The sequence below is a fragment of the Hyperolius riggenbachi genome, chromosome 12, assembly GCF_040937935.1.
Source record: "Hyperolius riggenbachi isolate aHypRig1 chromosome 12, aHypRig1.pri, whole genome shotgun sequence".
NCBI lineage: Eukaryota > Metazoa > Chordata > Amphibia > Anura > Hyperoliidae > Hyperolius > Hyperolius riggenbachi.
The window spans coordinates 23,073,984-23,099,609 of record NC_090657.1 but is presented as its reverse complement, the minus strand read 5'-3'; the positions used below and the strand labels follow the sequence as shown (position 1 = coordinate 23,099,609).

At 46.4% G+C, this 25,626-nt stretch overlaps 2 protein-coding genes across 6 annotated transcripts in view; one reads left to right on the top strand and one right to left on the bottom strand.

The window, feature by feature from the left end:
- LOC137541345 (VID27-like protein) overlaps positions 1 to 25,626 on the bottom strand; it is a 353,729-nt gene that overhangs the window by 166,802 nt on the left and 161,301 nt on the right. The gene's annotated exons all lie outside the window — the stretch shown is intronic.
- The window catches only part of LOC137540826 (uncharacterized), a 111,530-nt gene that overhangs the window by 32,028 nt on the left and 53,876 nt on the right, over positions 1 to 25,626 (top strand). Inside the window, exon 1 of one of the 5 annotated variants that reach the window (XM_068261992.1) lies at positions 24,997 to 25,060. The exons of 2 other annotated variants lie outside the window; for them this stretch is intronic. The gene's annotated coding sequence lies outside the window, so the exon portion shown is untranslated. Of the gene's footprint in view, positions 1 to 24,996; positions 25,061 to 25,496; positions 25,564 to 25,626 lie in introns of those variants that run through there. 2 more of the 5 variants (XM_068261989.1, XM_068261993.1) reach the window with 2 other exon arrangements.

The following is a 25,626-nucleotide window of genomic DNA, read 5'->3' as shown; positions in this document are numbered from 1 at the left end:
TCAAGCCTGACAAGCACTGCTAAGCACTGATTTATTTACCTTTCCTGGCTCCAGCGAATAAATTCACTACAGATATAGAATTTGATTCAGACCAACCTTTTACAATATCAGAAATTGTGTAATTGTTCCAGATGAACTGCTATATTTAGCAGAAAACTATTCATGAGGTGTTAGGAAAAGTTACTATAACTGCTATCTACAGAACACGTGTTGGCAGCAGGTTTATTCTTGGCAGTCGACAGTCATCTTCTTATAAAGTCAGTCATTTCCCAGAAAAATGGCAAATGGAAACCGAAAGCAGAAAGAGTTATAGCATTTTAGCTGAAAGCGTCATCCAGACTGATGACTGCTCACCTAAGGTATTCAGGGGAAGCCTTGTTTGTTCTGATCTCTCTGCTGCTGCATGGGAGGAGATTTCACCGACTCTGTGAGTCACACAGTCCTGCACAGACTTTGCTCTCTTATCACCACTTCAAAGCTGGCGGTATTCTTCCATGCCATTATCGCCTGTTCTAATCTTTATGAATTAACATTTACTGACATGTGTTGAGGTAATTACCGCACAAGTCGGTAATTTACTCCACTGCTCGGGAACTTCAGCTTTTCATGCGGTAACAGCTTTTTTGAATTGACATTTTGCTAAGTGTTTGGTAAAGTCAGCCGTTTTCTGCATTACCGAATGCGGTAATGCTTTATGACTCGACCCCAATGTAACTCCAAGTCAATGACACTTCTGTGAAATCAAACTGTCCACTTACAGCAGGTAGCAACACTGATGGTGGCTTGCCGCCGAAGGGAATGGACATGTGATCCCAGCTCTCCCTTAAGACCCAGCTTCCACAGCGGCCATAAGCGACAGACAGCACCTTCCAAGACCTTTAACCGGCACTGTTAGCTTCTGCAACCTCCTCTACTCCAGACATGACCGTCAAGAAGAAGAAGGGAGCAACTCAGCCGCGCAAACTTACATACTTTTTTTTACCACTCCAGTGTCTGTGAGCTCCCAAAATGGCTCTGACACCAAGCGATCTACCTCCTCAGCTGCACAACAACAAGGTAGGGCTTAGGACCTAGCCATAATTACACAGCTGCCCTGTTCCAACTCCTTTGCAGCCCTGTCCTCACTTGACAGTGAAACTTCCGCTCCTTTATCAGATCTGACGAAGGCGTGGAACGCCGAAACGTGTGATGATATACTAGGCGCAGGGCAGCTGCCACCATTCCCCCGTGTTCCTGACCCCGTTGGCGTGACTGATCCTTTGGATTACCACTACTACTGGCCATAGTGTGGGGGCGACCAGATCGGTGATACCATCTATAGGACACGGTGATATGCACAAATTGTGATGAGCTTTGTTTCATATTTAAACTTGTACGTTTTATTTTTTAACCTTGCGCAAATAACCAACATTAAAAAAGTTAACGCACCAGAGAGCGCTCCTCTCTTTTTATATTTGTTTTCTACAGTTTGTTTACTATGGCCCCAGAGTAAACCAGGAGCTGCACTTATTGGTGGCTTAACGCATGTATGTGGAGATCTATCTAACTGAGCGCAGTGGTTTGTTGTTTCGTAAACTTCCGCTTCTTCCTACCTCCCGCAGCCTAGCAAAATCAAGACTTAGGCGGGACTACGAGCAAACAGCTCTCCCCTCTACCCATAAAGATCCCCTTGTGGACTTCCCAGCCTCTGATCAGCCTATCTCTCAATATTTTTTTAAAGGAACTTATGACATTCTTTAGAGCTCTACAAGATGATTTAAAATTACTTTAAACTCAGCTCCTTCACTTGATTTCTGACCTCTCTGCACGCGTCTCCCACATAGAGGAAAAAATCCCTGACATCTCTATGGTGCATAACGAATTAGTTGATGCCCACTTAGGACTTGTTCACATTGCGTTCTCCTGGCGTTAGCGTTGGGCTCTTTTTTATTTTTTTTCCCCGATTCCCGGCGCTTGGGTGGGTTAGCGCTTTTCCCGAGCGTTTTTTTTCATTCACTCCCTGACACAAGTCAGGAAGTAAACTCTTTGACCCGGAAAAGAATAAATACAATGTATTTATTCTTAAAAACGCGAATGCAATCGATGCACAAGGCAATTTTGTAAGCGTTTTACATTTTTCTATCCTTCCATTGAGGCAAAATCGCCTCAAAAATGGTACATGCTTGGTCATGGCTCCAGTTTAGACACTTCATTATGGCCCAGGGACCCAAAACAGCCTTCTCCAGACCCTTAACGACACTTGAGCAAACCTGTTTAGAAGAGGGACCGATGAGAGGTATGGTCTCGCTATTAGTCTCACTCCTGAACAACCCGGAAGCACCAGCATCACACTATAAAGAAAAGTGGGAACAGGACCTGGGAATGACCTTCTCCAACAAACAGTGGAGTAAAATACTTACCTTCTCGCACAAATACTCTATATCATCTAAAACTCAAGAGGCCGGTTACAAAATCTTCACAAGGTGGTACCTCACCCCATCCAAACTACATCAAATGTTCCCAAGGTCCTCCCCTCTTTGTTGGAGATGTGGGCTAGAGACGAGAACCTTGATACACATATTTTGGGCATGTAATAAGATTTCACAATTCTGGTCTGACATAAGGGACCTAATACATACAATGACTGACTTTCTCCCACCAGACTCTCCAGCCTTCTTCCTACTTCACCATAACACCTGGTCTATTCGCAGATATAAAAAAAAACCTCACGAGACATCTAGTAAACGCAGCGAGGGCCTTGATAGCAAGGAAGTGGAAATCCACAGATCCCCCCACAATACAGGAATGGCTAAGAGAAGTAGATCAGATAAGCTACATGGAAGACCTCACTGCCACTATACATGAAAGTCATGAAAAATACTGGAAAACATGGTTTGGCTGGTTTGAGTTCAAAGAAACAGACCAATATGGGTCCCTGGTGTCTAACCGAAATCCTCTTTAATTCGTCTGCAAAACGCATAATCCCCCCTGGCGTTCTGGGAAAGTGCGGACCGACCGCGGGGCGAGCTCTCGACACAACCCATAACTCTCTCTCCCACTTTCTCTTTCTTCTCACTCTTCTTTCTCTTCTTACCCCTCCTCACGTTCTCTCTAGTCACGGACACATATAATACTAGGAAGGGGAAATATCGTTCGATGCGTTCCCCACACAGTCCTGTATCTTGTACACAGACATGCTGCAAAAAGGGGGTTATGCTCTCTATCTAGGTATAATCACACTACCGGACAAGCCCTATTGTAAGTTCCCTCTGGGCGTAGGGCTGTCAGCTTTTCTTTCCGAAATATCCTAGAAAAGAGACCCTCCCTTAAGACACGATAGGCCTCCTACCCCTTTTGTGACATAGAAAATACAATGAGGCCCTCTGATAAATTTTGAAGGGCTGCTCTGGCCTGCGGTCTAACAATATGCTACTTAACTTATAGCAAAGAGGTCCCTCCCCTTATACTTAACACTGTTTTGGAATAGTCTCCCCTGTTCTTCTTCACATATACGAACTGCACTTTGTATGGTTTCCCTATGCTAAGATTATGTAAAATGTTTGCTCTACCAAAAAGATGTAACCTTTATATGATACCTATTGTTGACATTGTCATGACTGTCCGTTTGCTGTTCATTTTCTCTTTATCTTTGAAAAAATATAAATAAAAGAATCTTTAAAAAAAAAAAAAAAATGGTACATGCAGCGTTTCCTGAGCGGATCGGAAACTAAACGCTCAGATATGAACTCTCTCATAGAGAATCATTACACAAGCGCTTTCAGGGCGATTTTGAAAAATCGCCAGTGCTTAAAAAAATAATCACAAAACGCCTCTAGTGTGAACGAGCCCTCAGAGTTAGCAGAAGATGTTAAAGAGAGACTGAAGCGAATAAAAATTGTTATTTTTACCTGGTAGTTAGCTTCAGTAGTATGAGAAGAGGTAAACCGCTGCATCCCCGCGGCAAAACGAGAGCTTTAGACCCCCAAATCCCCGGGGGGAAATCCAGGGAGCGCTTCCTGAAAGAGGCAGAGCTTTCTGCTTTAGCTCTACCTCTACTGAAGTCAATTGCTGCTGATCGCCGCCTTTCCACGCCCCTCTCAGTCTTCCTTCGCAGAGAGGGGCGGGGAGAGGCGGAGATCCGCATGGAGATTGACTTCATTAGAGGCAGAGCTACAGCGCTAAGCTCTGCCTTCCCGGGCAGCAAAATCCACGACTTTGAACATCGTGGATGTTTTCCCTGGGATTTGGGGGGTATAAACCGTTTGTTTTGCTGCGGGAATGCGGCGGTTTAACTCTCCTCATACTCCTGAAATACCTGGTAAAAATGACAATTTTTATCTGCTTAGAGTCTGTTTAAATGGCTCAGATAAAATGGCTGACTCAGAAGAGAGAAACAGGCGAAACAATGTTAAGATCAGGGGCATCCCGGAACCTGTCTCTGCTGAGGAACTGCGTCGCTATGTTACTAACATGCAGAAAACGTCGCTCCCAAAGATCCCGCCTCTGGAACTCATAATTGACCGAGCTCACAGGATCCCAAAGCCCAAATTTCCCCAGGGATGTTATAGTGCACATATGCTTCTTTCATGTAAAGGAAGCTTTCATGGCCCTAACCAGAAAAGAGAAACCGTTACCAGACCCAAATGCTTCAATGTCTTAATTTGTGGACTTATCTCAAGCGACTCTCCAAACTCAGAGAGCCCTTTTACCTGTTACCTCAGCACTGCTTAACTGTAGTATACCATATAAATGGGGTTTCCCCACCAAGTTGCTCATTTAGAGGAATGGCTCTCTTTTCATTGTAAAATCTCCACAAGAAAGATCTACCCTGCTGCGTACCTGGAATTTCCTTATTTCCAACCCTTCCAGCTGGAAAGAAGATCTCTCTCATAAATCACAAGACAAATCATCTGATATGGAATGGCTTCCTGGTCCCTCTGAAGCAATGGCTACTGGTGATACTATCTACTCTGATTTTCTACTTAAACCTCTTTTTGTTAAGGCTCACAGAACTTTTGGAGCATAGAGCTCCAGTTCTTCCCCAAACCCATCCCCGTGAATGGAGTGAATTCTCTCCCTCCCATCCCTTGCTGCGCGCGCCAGACCATTCATAATAGTGTTGTCCGGATCATGAACGATTCGGATCTTTGATCCGAATCTATTTTATGAGTCGATCATCCGAATCATCAAAATGAGTGATTCGGATCGCAAAAGGGGCGGGGCCAGGAGCGACACGCCCCCTCTCAGCGGGCAGCGGGGTCCTGGAAGCAGAGCTGAGATAGATCGCTCTGTTGGAAGGGAGGCAGCCTTGCAGGGAGACAGGTAGATGAGAGAGTGGGGACATGGGTGCCACTGCCAGATATGTGTAGAGCACACATACTGGCTGCAATGCGCTGCCCATTATAGGCTGTCTGTTCCGTAGTTGTACACAGTGAACACATTGGAAACTTTTGGCTCAGCTCAGCACAGCTCAGTAACTTTGCAGACAGTGTGATTGCAGCGTAATATGATCCTCCTGCACTCGGCACAGCTGCACTTATCTTCGGGGAATGCTTTCTTTCACTGTGCGACCTTTTCTTTCAAAGTGTACAGATGAACATATAGGTGAAATATATGTAAAGCCTATGACTTCAGCATGTGGGTATTACGTGCAAACATTTCTGCTCTCTGCTCGTCTCTCCTCCCTTCTCTGTCCACTCCCTGCCCTCTGTCCATCTTCTCCCCTTCTCTGTGTGTCCACTCCCTCGCCTTCTCCTGCCCACAGACCTGTCCTGCTGTTCATTTCACCCCCGAATGCTTCCGGTAGTAAAATGATCCGAGATTCGGATCAAAGATCCGGATCTCTTCAATGATCCGATTCGAATCATCCGGATCATTGAAAAGATCCGAACTTCCCATCTCTAATTCATAATGGCAATAAAACCCAGCGCACCCGCGCATAGAAACGCGCGCACGAGAATGCTGGAGCAACCCAGGACGGTGAGTGTGACATTGTCCCCCCCCCCACGGGCAACCTCCGGGTGCCCTTTGGCATTGGTTTATCAGGGAATTTTGAGTGGAAAATTCTGATAAGTTTTGATGCATGTACAGTATATTCGTATTTCCTCCACTCCAAACCCCTTCCATTTAACCAAGTATTGAAAGGAACCTCCTCTTTTCCTACAATCCTTTCCACTTCATATTCCTCATGATTATCTACCAACACAGGAGAAGGAGGTGAAACAGATCTGTTAAAATGGTCAGATATAACTCTCTTTAGACAAGATACGTGAAACACCGGATGGATGTTCATGGAATTAGGAAGAGTCAACTTAAAAGTTACAGAATTGATTGCTTTCTCAATGGGGAATGGCCCCATAAATTTGGGACCCAATTTCTTGGAAGGACAACGTAGTCGAAGATTATTGGTAGACAACCACACCAGATCACCAGGAGAGAGATCAGGGCTTTTAGTGCGCTTCATGTCTGCCCAACGCTTAGCTTTTCGTTGTGACTCTGACAGAATATTCTGTAATTTCTTGAAGCTTTCGTTAAGAAACAGGATCCTGTCTTGAACAGTGGGAACATCGGATTCCGTAACCTGGCCAGGTAAGTATGAGGGATGAAAAGCGTAGTTGGCAAAAAACGGAGAAGTCTTGTGGCAGAATGGACAAGCAGAAGGTCGAGGTAGGCTGCAGACAAACGTAATCAGGAACACAAGCCAGGGGTCAGGACAGGCGGATATCAAGAGTAGTCGGGGTCACAAGCCAAGGTCAAACCAGGAAACCGCTAAGTATAACAAGTAATTGCTCAGGCACAGGCTGTAAGAACAAACAGCACCTCTAAGAAGGGCAGGCCTGTTTAAATACAGAGTTGGGCCCCAAGATTAGCGCCTGTGCGCTGAGCGCACGAATCGTTTTGCGCGCATGCGCGACCTTTCCTGCGCACTGCGCAAGCGCATGACCTTGCGCGCCAGACCAATTGTAATGGCAATAAAACCCAGCGCACGCGCGCACGAGAATGCCGGAGCAACCCAGGACGGTGAGTGTGACAAGTACATTTCCCCTCTTTATCCTTTGAACATCAATAAACCTTTTACTGAATCAGAAGTCCGCTCAGCTCTAAAACTTCTCAAACCAGGTAAAGCTCCAGGACCTGACGGCTTTATTAATAAGTATTACCGTATTTTTTGGACTATAAGACGCTCTGGACTATAAGACGCACCCAGGTTTAGAGGGCAAGAATCAGGTAATATATATATATATATATATGGACTGCACCGCCGCCGCAGCTGCCTCCGTGCCCCTGCCCATCCCTCCGGCGTCTAGGACGCCGAGGACGGGACTGTCTTTTCTCAATAAGGTCGCTGTGTCGCACGGGCGCGCGCACAGACAGGACCTTTATGCTAGGAGGAGGCTGGTCAGCTGACATCAGAGGAGACTCACGGCGCCCCCGGATTGGCTGACTGCAGGGGGCATGCCGATGAGGTCTCCTCTGCTTCTTAAGCCTCCGGGCTTCAGTCTGGCGGGGTCTGCTGTCGTGAATACTTTAGTGTTAGCGATCAGACCTTAGACTAGATCCCAGGTGTTGAAACCAAGGACTTCACACCTAGACTAGGATATTGCTATATTGTTATTGATTATTTGTGTATGATTCTGGCTATACTCTGACCTTGCATCTGCTCATTGATTCTGTACTTCTGCCTATCTGACTTTTTGCTGAACCTCTGCCTGTTTACCCGTTATCCTTTGCCTCACGATTCTGTTCCGATACTAACCTCTCTGTTGCCGAACTTAGCCTGTCTGACCACTCTGTCCTCACCAGTGGGCCTAGCCTCTGGTGAGGGATTTCTAGTATAGAATCATCTGCTCCTCAGGTGATCATTAGTTGCAGTACTGTTTGTACTCCTGCTCCACAGGTGTTCACTAGCCTGCAGTACAGTCTTAATCACCTGCTCCTCAGGTGATCATTAGTTGCAGTATTGTTTGTAACGCCTGCTCCTCAGGTGTCCTCTAGGCTGCAGTACAGTCTTGGTCACCTGCTCCTCAGGTGATCATTAGTTGCAGTATTGTTTGTAACACCTGCTCCTCAGGTGTCCTCTAGGCTGCAGTGCAGTCTTGATCACCTGCTCCTCAGGTGATCATCCGTTGCAGTATGGTTTGTAACACCTGCTCCCTAGATAGTCACTAGGTTGCAGTACAGTCTGAATCACCCGCTCCTTGGGAGATTCTATCTCCACAGTATATGCATCTCCAGCTTGCTGGGGATTGTACTCTTGTACGTACTGATAGGACGTCACCAGCCCCTGTGGTGAGGTCTCGCCAAACTGTTACTGTACTCTATTATGGTTTCTGTAACTGATAGTACCTTGCCAGCTCCTCTGGGAAGGTCTAGCCAAGTTATACAGTTACCGTATCTGATAGTACGTAGCCATCCCCTCTGGAAGGTCTGGCCGTACTTATCAGTGCTCTCGCAGCTAGTGCCCACCAGCACCTCTGGAGAGGTCTAGCCTTATTGGTTCTGAGGCTCATCAGCTCCACTGATGAGCACTCGTTATTTATTCATCAGTAGTCTCTAGCCAGCTCCTCTGGTAAGGACTAGTTAGCCTATTTTCTGTATTCTCTCTGTTAGTACCTTCTCCAGTCCTCTGGGAAGGTCTGTTCAAAGCTGTACAGTCAGTGTACGGGTAGTACCTTACCAGCCCCTCTGGTAAAGCCTTGCAAACTATTAAAGTTACGGTTGCACCAAGCACTTCACTCATATCATCCTTGAAGCTATATCAGTATTATTGGTGATTCTGCAGATCACCACATAATCAGGTATAGCGTCTGCATTGTTGGTGATTCTGCATATCACCATATGATCAGACATCGGAGTTGCTACACCCAACCGTTACAGAACAGCAGACCTGTAAAGTATAATGGAGACACTGTGCAATCGGCTTGGTCTGTTAGTCTCCACCTTAAACAACCTTATTCAAACGGTTGATGAACAGCAGAGGCAGATTGACCGGTTGTTTCAGTCAATTAACCATTTGAAAGACCCTTTTGCACAAGTGTAACCCCCTTCTTGCATTAGAGCCCAGAATACTCCCTCATGAAAGGTTTTCGGGGCATCAAGCTGACTTTCTAAATTTCAGGGATCGCTGTTTGTTATATTTTGAGTTACGGCCAGAGTCTTCTGGTTCAGAGAAACAGAGACTCACGTTATTAAAGTACTTATTATCTGGTGAGTTGCAGTCCTGGGCATATAGTCTCCCTGAGGGTCATGAGGCTTTGGCCTCAGTTCAGAATTTTTTTAATGCCTTGGAAAAGGAAATTGAGTTCCAAGTCCGGTGCCCTGAGTGCTTTCTCTCCTGTTCGTTCCTCACCTCCTCTGGATGTGCCCATACGGATCGGAAAGTCCAGGATCATTAAGGTTGAGAGAAAGGGGAATCGAATCTATTCCACCCAGGCCTTTGTAGACTCGGGTTCTACTGTGAATGGGATGGCTTATGACTTTGCCGTCAAGTTTGGGTTTCCCTTTCCGGGAAACGTCAGGTGGTTATTGCCGCTATGGATGGTTCACCATTGCAGGTGAAACAACCACTCGCTCTGACTCCTGTAGTGTCGTGTCGACTGGGAGTGTTACATGAGGAGCAAATTCAGTTCCTGGTGCTTAACAAGTCTACCTCCACGATAATTCTTGGTATGCCGTGGCTGGAAAAGCATTCACCTCAAATTGATTGGAGGTCTGGACAGTTGTCAAGCTGGTCCTCCTCTTGTCACAAGATTTGTTTGAAGAGGATCACTAAAGGCACTCCTGAGATACAGGTGGAGAGATGCTCTTCACAGTCCCCTAAGGCCTCAGAGGTTGAGTCCTGCAGGAAGGGGGCGTCTGTTTTAAGTCCATTTCAGCAGGTGGTTCCAAAGGAGAAACCAGATAGGACTCTATTTGTACCACCTCACTCAGGGGCGCCTGTTGCCATAGGCAATATAGGCAGTGGCTTGGGGCGGAGTCCAATCACAAGGTGCAGCTGCGGCCGCCTGCAGCTACTACATTTTAATTATGTCCCTGTCCTCCTGTCAGCAGCGGCAGCCAGCATCCGTGTGATGAGACACGTGAGTGCGGCGTGCTACCGCACTCACGTCTCTCCCCTCCGCCCCCTGGGGCTGGCCGGCCAATAGACAGGGAGGAAGGCTCTGATCCACGCCTCTCCTTCTCTAACCAGCCATAGACGCAGTGTTTACTGCATGTAGCCACGCCCCTAACTTTGCCCACCGCCAGTCATGCCTGGAGTAATGTAGATGCCAGGCTGGATGTTGCTAACCTCTCTGGCCCCTTACTTTAGAAGATGGCCAGTCTTTGCCCCCCCCCCTGCATCCCCCCTGGTGGACAGCAGAGTGGGGGAGAAAAGAGAGGGAGCCAGCTTCAGCCAGAGGGACAAGAAGGTCAGAAGCACTAGCGCAGCAGTGTTATCTGACAGGACGGACAGAGCTGTATGAGGCAGCCCCCCCCCCCCCCCCTCTCCCCCTGACAACAGGAGCAGAGACACAGACACAGACACACTGAAGAAGGTAATGGCTGCTGTAAAGTTTGTGTGTCTGGCTGCTCTGTGTAATTTCCCTTCTGGAATCTGTTCCCATATACTCCATCTCCCTCCCCCTCTCTCCCTCCCTCCTCTTGTATTCCCCAAGTGCTTCAACATGCCCCTTCAAACAGGACCACCTGTGGTGAGACACATCTGTCTCTCACTCATTACATCTCCTCCATTTTCCAACATCTCTCCCTCCTATCTACTTATTTTCTTTCCCACTCTCCCTTTCCTGTACCCAGGGGTGCTTGTGAAACGCTGCCCACATTGCGATTAATTTCTGGTGAAACGCTGCGCACATTACGATTATTTTCTGGTGAAAAATTGCCACATTACGATTATTTTCTGGAGAAACATTGGCGCATTACGATTATTTTCGGAAAAAACATTGGCGCATTACGATTATTTTCTGGTGCTAGATTGATGCATTACGATTATTTTCTGGTGCTAGATTGCTGCATTACGATTATTTTCTGGTGCTAGATTGCTGCATTACGATTTCTGGTGAAACATTGACCCATTACGATTATTTTCTGGTGAAACATTGGCGAATTACGATTATTTTCTGGTGAAACATTGCCACATTACGATTATTTTCTGGAGAAACATTGGCGCATTACGATTATTTTCTGGCGCTAGATTGATGCATTACGATTATTTTCTGGTGAAACATTGTCGCATTACGATTATTTTCTGGTGCTAGATTGATGCATTACGATTATTTTCTGGTGCTAGATTGCTGCATTACGATTAATTTCTGGTGAAACATTGGCGCATTACGATTATTTTCTGGTGAAACATTGGAGCATTACGATTATTTTCTGGTGAAACATTGCCACATTACGATAATTTTCTGGAGAAACATTGGCGCATTATGATTATTTTCTGGTGCTAGATTGATGCATTACGATTATTTTCTGGTGCTAGATTGCTGCATTACGATTATTTTTATGGTGCTAGATTGCTGCATTACGATTATTTGCTGCATTACGATTATTTTATGGTGCTAGATTGCTGCATTACGATTATTTGCTGCATTACGATTATTTTATGGTGATAGATTGCTGCATTACGATTATTTTATGGTGATTGCTGCATTACAATTATTTGCTGCATTATGATTATTTTATGGTGATATATTCCTGCATTACGATTATTTTATGGTGAAACATTGCTGCATTACGATTACTTTATGATGCTAGATTGCTGCATTACGATTATTTTATGGTGATAGATTGCTGCATTACGATTATTTGCTGCATTACGATTATTTTACGGTGAAACATTGCTGCATTACGATTATTTTATGGTGATAGATTGCTGCATTGCGATTATTTTCTGGTAAAACATTGGCGCATTATGATTATTTTATGGTGAAACATTGCTGCCTTACGATTATTTTCATGGGGGGGGGGGGGGGCGCCACAGGTTTTCTCGCCTGGAGCGACAAAATGGCTAGAGGCACCCCTGACCTCACTTCAGACCTAAGAATCTGCATGTTTGTCATGCTCACTCTGGAAATTGTCCTGTCTATACCAGGAGTAGGTCATACAGACGGGCTCCTGTAGTTACTAGAAGGCCATTTCCAGTATCTGAGCAGCCTTGGCTCCCAAGGAGCTTAAAGGGAACCAGAGAGGAACGGGGGGTTGAAAAAAAGAAAATGATTTTATACATACCTGGGGCTTCTTCCAGCTCCATAAGCCTGAATCGCTCCCACGCCGCCGTCCTCAGCTTCCTGGATCCGCCGGTACCGGGCCCGTCACTTCCGGCGGACGCGGCCACATCACAGGGGCTCCCTCCATACATGTACGCATGCGGCAGCGCAGTAAGCAGCCACATGCGTATCTGTATGGAGAGAGAGCACCCTGTAATGCGGAGAATTGGCCGCGTCCGCCGGCCGACTTGCCGACTCGCGGCAATGACGGGACCCGGTGGCGGCGGATCCAGGCAGCGGAGGACGGCGGCGTGGGAGCGATCCGTGCGTATGGGGCTGGAGGAAGCCCCAGGTATGTATATTGAATCCTCTCTGGTTCCCTTTAACCACTTAAGGACTGCAGTCATAAAACCCCTTAAGGACCAGAGCCTTTTTTTCCATTCGGACCACTGCAGCTTTCACGGTTTATTGCTCGGTCATACAACCTACCACCTAAATGAATTTTACCTCCTTTTCTTGTCACTAATACAGCTTTCTTTCGGTGCTATTTGATTGCTGCTGCGAGTTTTACTTTTTATTATATTCATCAAAAAAGACATGAATTTTGTCAAAAAAATGACTTTTTTAACTTTCTGTGCTGACATTTTTCAAATAAAGTAAAATTTCCTATACATTTGAGCGCGAAAGTTATTCTGCTACATGTCTTTGATTAAAAAAAAAACCATTCAGTGTATATTTATTGGATTGGGTAAAAGTTATAGCGTTTACAAACTATGGTGCCAAAAGTGAATTTTCCCATTTTCAAGCATCTCTGACTTTTCTGCGCACCTGTCAGGTTTCATGAGGGGCTAAAATTCCAGGATAGTACAAATACCCCCCAAATGACCCCATTTTGGAAAGAAGACATCCCAAAGTATTCAGTGAGAGGCATGGTGAGTTCATAGAAGATTTTATTTTTTGTCACAAGTTAGCGGAAAATGACACTTTGTAACAAAAAAAACAAAAAAAAAAGTTTCCATTTCTTCTAACTTGCGACAAAAAAAAATGAAATCTGCCACGGACTCACTATGCTCCTCTCTGAATACCTTGAAGTGTCTACTTTCCAAAATGGGGTCATTTGTGGGGTGTGTTCACTGTCCTGGCATTTTGGGGGGTGCCTAATTGTAAGCACCCCTGTAAAGCCTAAAGATGCTCATTGGACTTTGGGCCCCTTAGCGCAGTTAGGCTGCAAAAAAGTGCCACACATGTGGTATTACCGTATTTAGGAGAAGTAGTATAATGTGTTTTGGGGTGTATTTTTACACATACCCATGCTGGGTAGGAGAAATATCTCCGTAAATGACAATTTTTTTATTTTTTTTACACACAATAGTCAATTTATAGAGATATTTCTCCCACTCAGCATGGGTATGTGGAAAAATACACCCCAAAACACATTATACTACTTCTCCTGAGTACGTCGATACCACATGTGTGGCACTTTTTTGCACCCTAACTGCGCTAAGGGGCCCAAAGTCCAATGAGTACCTTTAGGATTTCACAGGTCATTTTGAGAAATTTCGTTTCAAGACTGCTCCTCACGGTTTAGGGCCCCTAAAATGCCAGGACAGTATAGGAATCCCACAAATTACAGCATTTTAGAAAGAAGACACCCCAAGGTATTCCATTAGGAGTATGGTGAGTTCATAGAAGATTTTTTTTTTGTCACAAGTTAGCGGAAATTGATTTTAATAGTTTAATAGTTTTTTTTCACAAAGTGTCATTTTCCGCTAACTTGTGACAAAAATAAAATCTTCTATGAACTCACCATACTCCTAACGGAATACCTTGGGGTGTCTTCTTTCTAAAATGGGGTCATTTGTGGGGTTCCTATACTGCCCTGGCATTTTAGGGGCCCTAAACCGTGAGGAGTAGTCTTGAAACCAAATGTCGCAAAATGACCTGTGAAATCCTAAAGGTACTCATTGGACTTTGGGCTCCTTAGCGCACTTAGGGTGCAAAAAAGTGCCACACATGTGGTACCGCCGTACTCAGGAGAAGTAGTATAATGTGTTTTGGGGTGTATTTTTACACATACAGATGCTAGGTGGGAGAAATATCTCTGTAAATGACAATTATTTGATTTTTTTTTACACACAATTGTCCATTTACAGAGAGATTTCTCCCACCCAGCATGGGTATGTATAAAAATACACCCCAAAACACATTATACTACTTCTTCTGAGTACGGCGATACCACATGTGTGACACTTTTTTGCAACCTAGGTGCGCTAAGGGGCCTAACGTCCTATTCACAGGTCATTTTGAGGCATTTGGATTCTAGACTACTCCTCACGGTTTAGGGCCCCTAAAATGCCAGGGCAGTATAGGAACCCCACAAGTGACCCCATTTTAGAAAGAAGACACCCCAAGGTATTCTGTTAGGGGTATAGTGAGTTCATAGAAGATTTTTTTTTTTGTCACAAGTTAGCGGAAAATGACACTTTGTGAAAAAAACAATAAAAATCCAATTTCCGCTAACTTGTGACAAAAAATAAAATCTTCTATGAACTCACCATACTCCTAACGGAATACCTTTGGGGTGTCTTCTTTCTAGAATGGGGTCATTTGTGGGGTTCCAATACTGCCCTGGCATTTTAGGGGCCCTAAACCGTGAGGAGTAGTCTTGAACCCAAATGTCTCAAAATGACCTGTGAAATCCTAAAGGTACTCATTGGACTTTGGGCCCCTTAGCACAGTTAGGCTGCAAAAAAGTGTCACACATGTGGTATCGTCGTACTCAGAAGAAGTAGTATAATGTGTTTTGTGGTGTATTTTTACATATAACCATGCTGGGTGGGAGAAATATCTCTGTAAATGACACATTTTTGATTTTTTTTTACACACAATTGTCCATTTACAGAGAGATTTCTCCCACCCAGCATGGGTATGTGTAAAAATACACCACAAAACACATTATACTACTTCTCCTGAGTATGGCGATACTACATGTGTGACACTTTTTTGCAGCCTAGGTGCGCTAAGGGGCCCAACGTCCTATTCACAGGTCATTTTGAGGCATTTGTTTTCTAGACTACTCCCCACGGTTTAGGGCCCCTAAAATGCCAGGGCAGTATAGGAACCCCACAAGTGACCCCATTTTAGACAGAAGACACCCCAAGGTATTCCGTTAGGGGTATGGTGAGTTCATAGAAGATTTTATTTTTTGTCACAAGTTAGTGAAAAATGACACTTTGTGAAAAAAACAATAAAAATCCAATTTCCGCTAACTTTTGACAAAAAATAAAATCTTCTATGAACTCATCATACACCTAACAGAATACCTTGGGGTGTCTTCTTTCTAAAATGGGGTCACTTGTGGGGTTCCTATACTGCCCTGGCATTTTACGGGCCCAAAACTGTGAGTAGTCTGGAAACCAAATTTCTCAAAATGACTGTTCAGGGGTATAAGCATCTGCAAATTTTGATGACAGGTGGTCTATGAGGGGGCAAATTTTGTGGAAACTGTCATAAGCAGGGTGGCCTCTTAGATGACAGGATGTATTGGGCCTGATCTGATGGATAGGAGTGCTAGGGGGGGTGACAGGAGGTGATTGATGGGTGTCTCAGGGGGCGGTTAGAGGGGAAAATAGATGCAATCAATGCACTGGGGAGGTGATCGGAAGGGAGTCTGAGGGGGATCTGAGGGTTTGGCCGAGTGATCAGGAGCCCACACGGGGCAAATTAGGGCCTGATCTGATGGGTAGGTGTGCTAGGGGGTGACAGGAGGTGATTTATGGGTGTCTCAAGGTGTGATTAGAGGGGGGAAATAGATGCAAGCAATGCACTAGCGAGGTGATCAGGGCTGGGGTCTGAGGGCGTTCTGAGGTGTGGGCGGGTGATTGGGTGCAGATTAGGGTCTAATCTGATGGGTAACAGTGATAGGGGGTGATTGATGGGTAATTAGTGGGTGTTTAGAGGAGAGAAGAGATGTAAACACTGCACTTGGGAGGTGATCTGATGTCGGATCTGCGGGCGATCTATTGGTGTGGGTGGGTGATCAGATTGCCCGCAAGGGGCAGGTTAGGGGCTGATTGATGGGTGGCAGTGACAGGGGGTGATTGATGGGTGGCAGTGACAGGGGGTGATTGATGGGTGATTGACAGGTGATCAGTGGGTTATTACAGGGAATAACAGATGTAAATATTGCACTGGCGAATTGATAAGGGGGGGTCTGAGGGCAATCTGAGCGTGTGGGCGGGTGATTGGGTGCCCGCAAGGGGCAGATTAGGGTCTAATCTGATGGGTAACAGTGACAGGTGGTGATAGGGGGTGATTGATGGGTAATTAGTGGGTGTTTAGAGGAGAGAATAGATGTAAACACTGCGCTTGGGAGGTGATCTGATGTCGGATCTGCGGGCGATCTATTGGTGTGGGTGGGTGATCAGATTGCCCGCAAGGGGCAGGTTAGGGGCTGATTGATGGGTGCCAGTGACAGGGGGTGATTGATGGGTGGCAGTGACAGGGGGTGATTGACAGGTGATCAGTGGGTTATTACAGGAAAGAACGGATGTAAATAATGCACTGGCGAATCGATAAGGGGGGGGGGGTTTGAGGGCAATCTGAGCGTGTGGGCGGGTGATTGGGTGCCCGCAAGGGTCTAATCTGATGGGTAACAGTGACAGGTGGTGATAGGGGGTGATTGATGGGTGATTGATGGGTAATTAGTGGGTGTTTAGAGGAGAGAATAGATGTAAACAATGGATTTGAGAGGTGATCTGATGTCGGATCTGCGGGCGATCTATTAGTGTGGGTGGGTGATCAGATTGCCCGCAAGGGGCAGGTTAGGGGCTGATTGATGGGTGGCAGTGACAGGGGGTGATTGATGGGTGGCAGTGACAGGGGGTGATTGACAGGTGATCAGTGGGTATTACAGGGAAGAACTGATGTAAATAATGCACTGGCGAATCGATAAGTGGGGGTTTGAGGGCAATCTGAGCGTGTGGGCGGGTGATTGGGTGCCCGCAAGGGTCTAATCTGATGGGTAACAGTGACAGGTGGTGATAGGGGGTGATTGATGGGTGATTGATGGGTAATTAGTGGGTGTTTAGAGGAGAGAATAGATGTAAACGATGGATTTGGGAGGTGATCTGATGTCGGATCTGCGGGCGATCTATTGGTGTGGGTGGGTGATTAGATTGCCCGCAAGGGGCAGGTTAGGGGCTGATTGATGGGGGGCAGTGACAGGGGGTGATTGACGGGTGATTGACAGGTGATCAGGGGGGGTAGATGCATACAGTACACAGGGGGGGGGAGGGTCTGGGGGGTCTGGGGAGAATCTGAGGGGTGGGGGGGGTGATCAGGAGGGAGCAGGGGGCAGTTTAGGGACTAAAAAAAAAAATAGCGTTGACAGATAGTGACAGGGAGTGATTGATGGGTGATTAGGGGGGTGATTGTGTGCAAACGGTGGTCTGGGGGGTGGGCAGGGGGGGGGGGTCTGAGGGGTACTGTGGGCGATCAGGGGGCAGATCAGTGTGTTTGGGTGCAGACTAGGGTGGCTGCAGCCTGCCCTGGTGGTCCCTCGGACACTGGGACCACCAGGGCAGGAGGCAGCCTGTATAATACACTTTGTAAACATTACAAAGCGTATTATACGCTTCCTATCCGGCGATCGTCGGTTTAACAACCCGCCGGCGCTTCCGATTGGCCGGCGGGTTGACGTCGCGGGTGGGCGGAGCCTATTGCCGGCGGATGCGCGTGCATCCCAGCGCGTGATCCCCGGCCAAAGAGTGCCCCAGGACCTGACGCCATTCTGCGTTACGTGGTCCTGGGGCTGCCACTTTGCCGCCGCCAATATGAAGTAGGCGGTCGGCAAGTGGTTAAAGGGATACTGTAGGGGGTCGGGGGAAAATGAGCTGAACTTACCCAGGCCTTCTAATGGTCCCCCGCAGACATCCTGTGTTGGCGCAGCCGCTCACCGATGCTCCGGCCCCGCCTCTGGCTCACTTCTGGAATTTCTGACTTTAAAGTCAGAAAACCACTGTGCCTGCGTTGCCGCGTCCTCGATCCCGCTGATGTCATCAAGATCGCACAACGCAGGCCCAGTATGGTCTGTGTCTTCGCAGTACACTCCTGGTGACATCAGCGGGAGCGAGGACACGGCAACGCAGGCGCAGTGGTTGAACCAGGGGCGGGGCCGGAGCATTGGGGAGTGGCTGCGCCAACTCAGGATGTCTGCGGGGGACCATTAGAAGCCCCGGGTAAGTTAAGCTCATTTTCCCCCGACCCCCCTACAGTATCCCTTTAAGAAAAACCGCGATGACTCAGATAAGTCGGACTGATAGGGATAGGCCTGTGTTACATGCGAGTCCCTCAGTTTACTCGCCTGTGATAAGGCATGTTGAACCAGAGCATGATATAATACAGTCTGCCACTTCGGTGGGCATCCTCCCTGAGAAAGGGCTCCCGCTGGTGGCAGGGAGTCAGGGACCTTGGATCTCTGCTTTAGACTCATTTCAGCAGGACAGAAAAAGGTCTGAGGTATGGGGGGTGGTACCTGGTGACATAGTATGGGCTCTGCCCTCCAGAATTAAAAAGGCTAGATCTTCCCTGGTGTCTCGGGGTAGATCTATTGTTCGGGGGGATCCCTCTCCCTCCCACCATGTGAGGGTAGATATAAAGGAGGAAAGTTGTGGCGGTTCGGTTAGGTCGTGTCCGGAGTCCACGCCTAAAGGGGGGGGTACTGTAACGAGTGCAGCTGCGGCGGACAGCACCGCCGCCGCAGCTGCCTCCGTGCCCCTGCCCGTCCCTCTGGCATCTAGGACGCCGAGGACGGGACTGTCTTTTCTCAATAAGGTCGCTGTGTCTAGTGATGGGCGAACAGTGTTCGCCACTGTTCGGGTTCGCCCGGATTTTGGCCTGTTCGGGTTCGGTTCGGCACCCCCCGAACACCTCATGGCGTTCGGGAGGGTGCTCGGGCACGCTGCCTGAACCCGTTCAGGCCTTCTGTGTTCGGCAGAACACAGCCGTGTCCGGCCGAACAAAGCCCCCTATAGAGTCCCAGCATAAAGGGAGAGCATGCCCCGAGCGCGGGGGGGGGGGTCGGAAATGCCCCCCACCCCTCCCCGCTAAGCTCTCCCTTCTGCTGGACCCTATAAAATTAAATAGAAGTCCCCCAAAGTACCTGTAGCAGGCTGGCAGGAAGAGGACAGGAAGCGGGCAGCCGGCGATCACAGGCGCTAGTACCATCTGGTACTTCCGCCCTCTCTCTGACGCACTTCCTGTTTACATTTGTAAGTCGCGTCAAGAGAGAACAGAAGTACCGCGATGACACGTACGAGGGTACGTGTCATCATGTAGATGACGCGTAACCTCGTACACATCATCGCGGTACTTCTGCTCTCTCTTGACGCGACTTACAAATGTAAACAGGAAGTGCATCAGAGAGAGGGCGGAAGTACCAGATGGTACTAGCGCCTGTGATCGCCGGCTGCCCGCTTGCTGTCCTCTTCCTGCCAGCCTGCTACAGGTACTTTAGGGGACTTCTATTTAATTTTATTGGGTCCAGCAGAAGGGAGAGCTTAGCGGGGAGGGGTGGGGGTCATTTCCGACCCCCCCCCCCCCCCGCACGCTCGGGGCATGCTCTCCCTTTATGCTGGGACCCTATAGGGGCCCCAAAGGGACATGTTCGGGTTGGGTTCGGGGTTCGGCCCGAACATGCCGAATATCGGGGGCATGTTCGGCCGAACCCCCCCGAACATCTGGATGTTCGCCCATCACTGTCGCGCAGGCCCACCAGAACCTCTGGAGAGGCCTAGCCTTATTGGTTCTGAGGCTCATCAGCTCCACTGATGAGCACTCGTTATTTATTCGTCAGTAGTCCCTAGCCAGCTCCTCTGGTAAGGACTAGTTAGCCTATTTTCTGTATTCTCTGTTAGTAACTTCTCCAGTCCTTTGGGAAGGTCTGTTCAAAGCTGTACAGTCAGTGTACGGGTAGTACCTTACCAGCCCCTCTGGTAAGGCCTTGCAAACTATTAAAGTTACGGTTGCACCAAGCACTTCACTCATATCATCCTTGAAGCTGTGCTAGTATTATTGGTGATTCTGCATATCACTACATAATCAGGTATAGCGTCTGCATTGTTGGTGATTCTGCAGATCACCATATGATCAGACATCTGAGTTGCTACACCCAACCGTTACATCTACCTCTAAAAGACTGTTTACAGTAAACAAAAGTATAGTCTTACAGGATCTATCCTATTGTTGAAACTGACCTACCTGTTGCACACCAGTTTGATCTGGTTTTTCCCATTATAGCCTATATAAGGCAGTTTGTTAATAAATCAGATGCATTTCCAGCGATTTGAGTGTTGTGTAGTTCTGTATCTCCCAGCTGGAGAGTATTCACTACAAGGGGTGAATTGAAACCATTGGGCTGCAGATCTGGGATCTGCTAAATCATCGTGTAGCTACCTCTGATGTGATGAAGCTATCAGACCTGTCGAACGCCTTCTCTCTTCCTATCTTTGGATGCGGAGAAGGTGTTTGACAGGGTCAACTGGTACTACCTACAAGAAACTCTATACCGTTTTGGCATCTCTGGCTTTCTACTAAAAACTATCTTAGCTCTATACTCCAAATTCTCAGCAGTAGTCACAAATGATGGATTAAGCCCTTCTCTGACTTGCAACAATCTTTCAATATCTCTGGCAAGGACTTTTATAAGCACCTCCAAATAAGAGACCTATTCTCAAAGGGAACCTTTCACTTTAAGTTCATTCCCAGAGAAATTGTGGCCTCCCTTAGCATTAAAGTATCCCGTTTATATTCTTACCTTAACACTGCTACACTCCCAAATCCCCACTTGCAGATCTCCTCCTGGAATAGGTCCCTTAAAGTGAACCTAAAGTCAGGAAGAAAAAATGAGTTTAACTCACCTGGGGCTTCCCTCAGCCCCCTGAAGCTGATCGGTGCCCACGCTGACTCCATCAGATGTCCCTGGACCGGCCGGCTGCGACTTCCGGTTTCGCCATCACCGGCCGACAGGCTGGGAACGCGAGTGATTCTCCGCGTTCCCAGCCAGACTATCGCCCCCTATGCTGCTATTGCGGCATAGGGAGGCCGCAATAGCAGCATAGGAGGCGCTATTCCGGCTGGGAACTCGGAGAATCACTCGCGTTCCCAGCCTGTCGGCCGGTGACGGCGATACCGGAAGTCGCCGCCAGCCGGTCCAGGGACATCTGATGGAGTCAGCGTGGGCACCGATCAGCTTCAGGGGGCTGAGGGAAGCCCCAGGTGAGTTAAACTCATTTTTTCTTCCTGACTTTAGGGTCACTTTAACATCAACGCCTCCCAAGAAACTTGGGATAAAGCTTCTCAAGAGATCAGGAAAATTTCCCACTCTACAAATCACTGGCATAACCATCTCAAATTACGCTGGCAATAGTTTTGCACCCCAGCCTAATTAGCCAAGTTCCAACCAAACAAATCTCCCCTATGTTAGAGAGGATGTGGTGATATGGGGACACTCCCACATATGTGGTTTTGCCCCTAAATCCGCCCCCTGTGGAAGCATATTGAACGATTCATTAATCGATTACCCTCAAAACCGGGCTCCCTATTACTTGGCCTAGCATTGCTCCACCTAGATGGTCATTAATTACCCAAACAAGATAAACTTATAATCTCCCATATTCTTATTGCTACAAGATTAGCCTTAACAGCCCATTGGCTCTCTACTGATCCTCCCACAAATCAACAATATTCGCTCTAAAGTGGATTTCCATCTTCATGCGGAGAAATGCTTCCAGGTAAAAGAGGGAAAATGACGTACCTTTCTTCTACAGGTTAAAAATTTGCCGTTATTATACCCCCAGACAACCTTACTCAGGGACTAACCGCCCTCCTTTCTTCCCTCCCCTCTCCCCTCCTTCTTGCCCACATTTTTCCTCTATTCTGTTTTTATGTGCTTGAAGATGCATTGCTCCATAATGCATTAGCTTGAAATGAGGCATAAATTATGCATAAATTCATGCTTAATTACGATTGGGAATAATTAACTACGAAACTGCTTACACTATTCCCCTGAAACTTCGCATTACGATTACGATGCGTAATTGTGTATTACGATGCGTAATTACTCATGTGCGTAATTTCTGCTCATCACTACCTATTAGGCCTCATTTGCCTATATGAGCATATGCACTATTTCCAAACTTATCTGTATTATGCATATTTAGAACTCTCCATTGTGGATATGTTTTATGCTTTTCTATTGTGCACACTTCTAAGCCATTAGGCTATATTAGCCGGTCTTGTATTCCTTTTAAGTGTAGTGCCATCCAAAAATTAACATGCACCCTAACACAACATTACTTTCACATAATACAGTACATTTACAGACACACATTTTTATTAATTTTTAATCCCCTAAATCCCTACCCTATAGTTACCAAAATAAAACACTTGAAAAATTAAAAATTAAAAAAATGAAACAATATAAAAAAACAACCCATAAATAGTTACCTTATGGACTTTTTAATATATATGTGATGAGGGTATATTACTGTTAATGTTGCACATAAAGGCTCATAATTATTTTTATAGTATTACAAAAAAAAAAAAAAAGAACAAAACAGAAATAAATACACCTTTATTTCCAGATAAAATATCTCCATACATTGTACTAGGAGCACAATTTAAATGTTGTAATAACCGAGACAAATGTGCCAATAAAATGTGTGGGTTTTATGTACAGAAGCACATTTTATTTTAAAACTAGAATAGCTGAAAACTTAGAAACTGATTTTTTTCCTATTATTCCATTTAAAATGTATATAAAATAAAATAATACTTAGCAAAAAGTACCACAAAGAACGCATAATTTGTGGCAAACAAAACAAGATATAGATCAATTTGATGTGATAAGTAACGATAAAGTTATTAACGATTGTATGGGAGAAGCATGGTGTGAAAATCACTCTGGTTTTTAAGGGGAAAAATTGTGGTTTAGAAATGTTTAAAATATAGACACAAGTTTATAATACTATTTCAGTGCCTCCTTCATTATTGTCTTTGGATACACTACCTGTGGAAGTGGTGACCCACTGGAGGAGTGTGCACTGGTGAACCAGGTGTGCAAAGCCTGGGAGTGTCTGCTAAGGCATACTTCTAAAAAAAAGTTGGGGGGAAAGGCTGCGCATCCCTAAACACATGTTGCAATTGAATGGTTAATCGCACAGGCATACACCGCCTCTGCTAGACTGAAAAATGCATGCCCTGCATCCTAGACAAGTGTTTACATTTATTAAACTAGGAAGTACTTTAGCTTCCAATATGGTTTGCATGCAAAGCATATTATACTAGACACTTGCGCCACGGTGAGGCAGACCTCCGGGCAAGTGACCTAACCTAAATTTGCATGCAAAGTATATTATACTAGACATTTGCGCCACGGTGAGGCAGACCTCCGGGCAAGTGACCTAACCTAAATTTGCATGCAAAGTATATTATACTAGACATTTGCGCCACGGTGAGGTAGACCTCCGGGCAAGTGACCTAACCTAAATTTGCATGCAAAGTATATTATACTAGACACTTGCGCCACGGTGAGGCAGACCTCCGGGCAAGTGACCTAACCTAAATTTGCATGCAAAGTATATTATACTAGACACTTGCGCCACGGTGAGGTAGACCTCTGGGCAAGTGACCTAACCTAAATTTGCATGCAAAGTATATTATACTAGACACTTGCGCCACGGTGAGGCAGACCTCCGGGCAAGTGACCTAACCTAAATTTGCATGCAAAGTATATTATACTAGACATTTGCGCCACGGTGAGGCAGACCTCCGGGCAAGTGACCTAACCTAAATTTGCATGCAAAGTATATTATACTAGACACTTGCGCCACGGCGAGGCAGACCTCCGGGCAAGTGACCTAACCTAAATTTGCATGCAAAGTATATTATACTAGACACTTGCGCCACGGCGAGGCAGACCTCCGGGCAAGTGACCTAACCTAAATTTGCATGCAAAGTATATTATACTAGACACTTGCGCCACGGTGAGGCAGACCTCCGGGCAAGTGACCTAACCTAACTTTTCCTCGCTAAGGCATACTTCTGTCTACTGATACAGAATACTGCTGCCAGACTGTTAACCAACCAACCCCGTCACTGCCATAACGCCAGTCCTGCACTCCCTTCACTGGCTACCTATAGTATGGAGGGTTCTATCCAAGATCGGCCTACTGACATTTAAATCACTACATAATCTGGGCCATGGATACATGAAAGAAATGTTACAGCGGCGTAGCGATCCCTGCAATCTCAGATCCACAGGTTCTAATAATCTAGTCATACCCAGAGTCCACTTGGAAACTTTTGGTCCCAGAGCCTCCTGTCATGCCGCTCCTACGTTATGGAACTCCTTACCTCAGCAGATCAGGACAGCTCCATCCCTGGACGTGTTTAAATCCAGACTGAAAACCCACCTGTTCAGTTTGGCATTTGTAGAATTATAATTTTATTGTGTTAATACTTCATCCTACTACCAATTACTGGATCTGAGAGAGCCTAAGCGTATAGAGTCCCATGGGAGAAAAGTGCTAAAGAAATGTTATTGTTATAGTCATTAAAGGTATTTTCTGAACAACTTTTGTTGTTATGTTTTCAGATTTCCTAGTATGCAAACCCACATGAGGTCAGTTAATTCTGCTAGAAATAGTGAACAGGGTTTGTCTAAATTGAAAGGAAACCACAGTGATTGGAGTGGAGGTGTCAGTATCTAGGTTGCAGGGTGTGTACTGCAGGAAGTGTAGACTAGATGTGAGCTGCACTGGGTTAGGGAGAGGCAGTCTATTAACGAGGACAAAGAACATGGTCTGACAAACAAGGTAAGTCTATAAACACTGGGGAACGTGGTACAATAGGAAGAGAAAACACAAATGCAGGGAGCCTAACCTTTGTGTGACATCCTGCAGGCAGAAGAAGGTGGAATAGTCACAGATTATGGTTCACCGATGGATTAAGCAAGCTTTATATAGGCATGAGTGGAGTGCAGTATATATAGAATTGCCCCTCTCGCTGCTCTCTCAGAAGCTACAATATACTGCTGCAGTGGGCACTGACCCCTCTGGGATCTCTCAGGGATGAAGATACAGTCTAATGTTGGGACATATGAAATAGTTATAGACGAGGATTAGCTGTGGTGCAGATCCCTAGAACTACACAGGAGCTGGATCAAATACTGCGCTAGAGAACTGGCAGCCCTGGACTGAAGTTTTCAAGACCTTTCTGCTGTGAGGGGACAAAATGTTGCAGCTCCTGACTGAGACATTCAAATCAAATCAAATCAAATCAAAGATAGCTTTATTGGCATGACCAAGATTCATTACAGGTATTGCCAAAGCAAGGGGAAATAGGGGACATGGTAGGGGGTGGGGTAGGGGGACAATGGCTA